The sequence below is a fragment of the Sander lucioperca genome, chromosome 1 (assembly GCF_008315115.2).
Source record: "Sander lucioperca isolate FBNREF2018 chromosome 1, SLUC_FBN_1.2, whole genome shotgun sequence".
Lineage (NCBI taxonomy): Eukaryota > Metazoa > Chordata > Actinopteri > Perciformes > Percidae > Sander > Sander lucioperca.
In genome coordinates, this window is record NC_050173.1 from 1 (window position 1) to 5,000 (window position 5,000).

Genomic DNA, 5,000 nt, shown 5'->3' on the forward strand with positions numbered 1-5,000 from the left:
TTTAAGGGAACCACTGTGAGAAAAGTTTTCCCACATGTTCACAGCTGTACGGTTTATGTCCAGTGTGAATGAGTTGGTGGACTTTAAGATAACACGATGTTATGAAAGCTGCCCCGCATTGTTCACAGCTGTACGTGTTTCTCTCCAGTGTGAATGCGTTGGGTGGTTTTTAGGCTATCCAACACTGCAAAAGCTGCCCACATGTTCACAGCTGAACGGTTTATCTCCAGTGTGAATGAGCTGGTGTCTTTTGAGCGCACCCAACTGTGTGAAAGCTGCCCCACATTGTTCACAGCGTATGGTCTCTCTCCAGTGTGAACTCTCTGATGAATCTTTAAATGTCCAGATGTTGTGAAGGACTTGCCCACAGTGCTGACAGCTGTATGGTCTCTCTCCAGTGTGAACTCTCTGATGAATCTTAAATGTTCAGATTTTGTGAAGGACTTGCCACAGTGCTGACAGCTGTGATGTCTGAGTCCGCCTCTTCCTCTCCCTTTCTATAGAAACAGAGAGTTAGAGGCAACGGTGGAGTGATACACATCAAACATACTTACATATGCTAAGATCTTACATATGCTAGCCATGCCAAGCCATGCTAACACATACTATATATGCAAGTTAGCATATGTAAACATATGCACCTTACAACAACAAATCATATTTAAAAAGCCATCAGTTGTAATATATTTTGTCAATGTATTATTAGACAAACAACATCTTAAAAAGCGTTTTTGAGGAAATAACCTTCAAACCTGCCTGGTCAGTTTGTGTTGGAATGTAAAGGGTAAATGAATTGTCCACCTTTTGCTGCCCTCTGCTATTGCTAGGAAGAAGATGCACAGCAATGTTCTAAAACAGTTCCCTATAGATTTGGAGTCATGCGGTGCAAAAATAACATAATGAACATTATAACTCATGTAAAAGGGACAACTATTTATTTCAAAACAGGCCCAAATGTGTGCCACATCTCAAAACATTGTTCTCTGTAGAACGGTAATAAACTGGAGCGATCTATCTTTACACTCTATAGCCTTTGTTCTCGCTCGGATTCGCTGGAGTGATCCATCTTTTTCTACTCCATAGTCTTGTATGACGGACCTGCCTTCCCATTGGTTGAAAGACGTCAACACAATTAAACCATTATCAAATCTAAATATTAATCAGAGGTGCCGTTCGACAAAAAATAATAATTCATTGAATGAATCAAATTGAACATATCTGTCAGTGGCTTGTTGATCTTTACATGTTAGATAATTTCCTAACCTGGCCTGGGAGACAAACACACACACACACACACACACACACATACACACACATACACACACTAACCTCACCACACACGTCTTGACATCGCAAAATCCTAGAAGGACTGAGCTATACATCTACAGAGGGCGTTATTTCAAATGACAGTCAAATTGACCAATCAATCTCATTCTAAATGGGCGGGGTTTGGAATTGCTAGCTTTATGATGAAGTTCCACCCGCTGTGGGTTAAAGCTAATTAAAAAAATAATAAACAATAAATAAAGCTGCAAGCAGCGTTGGACGGGCCCTCGCGCGTCGGGGTTTCTGGCAGATGCCGCTCCTTGCGACCGTGCATTTGCGCAGCACTCAGACACCGCAAATCGTCACCAATGAAAAGGTAACTCTCTGCTGAGTTCAATGATACCTCACACAAGACTGTACGTCATACAGTTCATTAGCTGTGAAAGGGGGCGTGGCTAAAGCATAGAGGGCAAAATGCCTGATTCGTGGGAGCTTTTGTAAAAAATTGTGATAAAAGTTGCGATGTCTTTGTATGTTTGTTGCAGTGAAGTTGCGGTCGACAGTGAAAATTGCAAAAATAGTTGAGATTTTTTTTTGTATAGTTTTTTTGTTTTGGGGAGAATAAAATTACTCTGGGCTGAGTTTTCCTAGTAACCTTACCAAAAAGGCTCAGGATGCTGTAAATGTTGGTATAATATGAAAATGGCTGGTGGATTTAAGACAAAAAATAATAATTTATTGAATGAATCAAATTTGAACATATCTGTCAGTGGCTTGTTGATCTTTACATTGTTAGATAATTTCCTAACCTGGCCTGGAACACACACACACAAACACACACACACAGACAGACAGACAGACACACACACACACAGACACACACACACACCACACACACACACACACACACCACACACACATACATAACCTGGCCTGGGACACATTCATACCGTTCGATAAAGTACTTATTGGACTTTAACTTATCATTGCACTTACAATAACAAGCGTAGCTGTCCTCAATTTAGATCATCGTGTCATCTCATCTCCATTTTCTCCTGCATCCACCGTGTGTGTTGTTTGTGTGTGTCTATGTGTGTGATTGTGTGTGTGCAAGCGTCAGTCGCAGGGGGAACGGAGCAGTAGCCCCACCCACTGCAGAGAGCCGATAGCTAGGATTGAAATGGCAGCAACTTAAGCAACTTTTAAATCGTTAAAGTCTACATTGATGTTAAAATGTATCGGTCTTTCGCTGTACGTTTTGTTGGTAAATGAGTCACACACACGTCTCGTCTTGATATCAAAAACAAGGAAATTATCTACCCGTTCTCACTCCCAATTGGTCATTGGCTCTCAGAGTGCACGTGGGACTGCTGTGATTGGTTGAAGTCGTGGGAAACTTCAGGTTATTGGTCAAATGTGCGGAAAAGTTGCGGTGATTGGTCAAAATTGCATGTCGCACTAAATTTGCGGTGATTGGTTGAATTTGCGTGAACTGGCGCAATGGCAACATCGCGAAATCCTGGAAGGACTGAGCTATACATCTACAGAGGGCGTTATTTCAAATGACAGTCAAATTGACCAATCAAATCTTCACTCTAAATGGGCGGGGTTTGGTATTGCTGGCTCAACAAAATACTCTTCTTTGAAAGATTGTGATCTGGAGGTGGAGAGGAGACAAAAGAAAAGGGACAACAAAAGAAAGAAGTAGAGAAGTAAGGGTTTAGTCCATCCTTACCGATTTGGTGTCCTTCTCAAAGTCGGTGAAAATGCCTTTGATGTCTTTGAAGACGGAGGCGAACGGACCGTAGTGGAATGGGAAGTATGACTTCCAGGAGGCACAGCCCTGCAGATCAACACAGAAACAATCACAGACTTTATTAAAGCTGCAAGCAGCGTTGAACGGGCCCTCGCGCCTCTGCATGCGTTGGGGTAACTGGCGGACACCGCTCCATGCGACCGTGCATTTGCGCAGCACTCAGACACCGCAAATCATCACCAATGAAAAGGGAACTCTCTGCTGAGTTCAATGATACCTCACACAAGGGTCTAGCTTAAATGGTTTAAATGTTATGGAATGGGGCGTGGCTTAAGCATAGGGGGCGGGCCAAACCATCACCAATGAAGAAGGAAGTCTCTGCTGAGTTCAATGACACCTCACACAAGACTCTACCTTAAACGGTTCAAATGTTATGAAAAGGGGCGTGGCCTGAGTAAGTGGGCGTGGTTAATGCATAGGGGCCGGCTCATTATCACATGTAGACCACACATTCTAAGTTTCATGTAAATCGGATATGTTTGTCATATAAGGCTGATTCCTGTTGCCAGCGGGGGGCGCTATGACCAAAAGTCAATATTGGCCTGTGGATGTCCTCAGGCCTGGACTCTTGTTGGTTGTGGGAAATTTCAAGCAGATATGACAATGTACACTGTAGTTACAGCCACTTTGTTGTTCATCGCTAAACACACAAAATGGCCGCCACGCCACACCCACACCGTTTGACCAAAAGTTTTTCATTTAATAACTTTTCATCTTTAAGGTGTTGAGATGGTACAGACCAAATTTGAAGTCCGCCGGATGGAATCTCTAGGAAGAGTTTGTTAAAGTATAGCACCTTGACTTTTAAGCCTACTTCCTGTTGCCACTAGGGGGCGCTATGACTTAGAGTCAATTTTGTCCAGTAAATACCCTCAGAGTATCTGCTTCTTGTGTTTCTCTGGTAGAATCTCATCAATAATACAATACATAACAGATTTATATGAAAGGTCAAAATTGACACCATACACTTCTAACTTGTCCCAGACTTCTTTTGCTCTGTAACAGTCCATCAAGACGTGCTGCTGTGTCTTATCATCGTTGCAGTAAATCATCGGACATTTTTTTGTTTCTACACAGCAGTAAATGGTGTTGTTAAAACACCATTTACATTCATACACACACTAGATTTAACATACAGATATCTGATCAAATGAACACATCTTTCTGGAAAGCCATAAGACTTCATTGCAGACAATAAATTATCTCTGGATATATAATCAAAGGCTTTGGTCCAGCCCGATTATATAAAAGAATGAAAAAATCATTATATATTATTATATACGTCTCTATCTCTCTCGCTCTCTCTCTCTCTCTCTCTCTCTCTCTCTCTCTCTCTCCGAGCCGAGCCGAGCCCCGAGCATGTCCCCCTCTAGTCTCTCCCAAGACATTCTTAAAGCAACGCACACACACACACACACACACACACACACACACACACACACACACACACACACATACACACACACAAACAGACACATACAAACGCACACAGACACACACAAACGCACACACACAAACACACACACACACACACACACATACAAAAGCACACACACACACACACACACTCAGAGGGAACTTCCTGTCTCTCGCTCCAACACATGTTCAACTGTAGAAACTATAGTAGTAGCTGTAGATGTAGTAGCCTTGAACAACTGCCACTTTGTTCGTTTGAAAGCCATGATGTCTCTCTCTCTCTCTCATGGGTGGGCCAAATTCTCTGGGCGGGAAAGCAGAGAAAGGGGAGATAACTTTTTTTTTTAAACCCTTAAATCATGACTTTTTGTGAGTTTTGGGGAAAAAAATAGACAGACTGAGACATGCAATCTGATGTTAATTTTCAACTTTTTCATTACATCATTGATAGTAAACTGATATGGTTATACAGCTAAATGATGAATAATCTAATCTAATAATG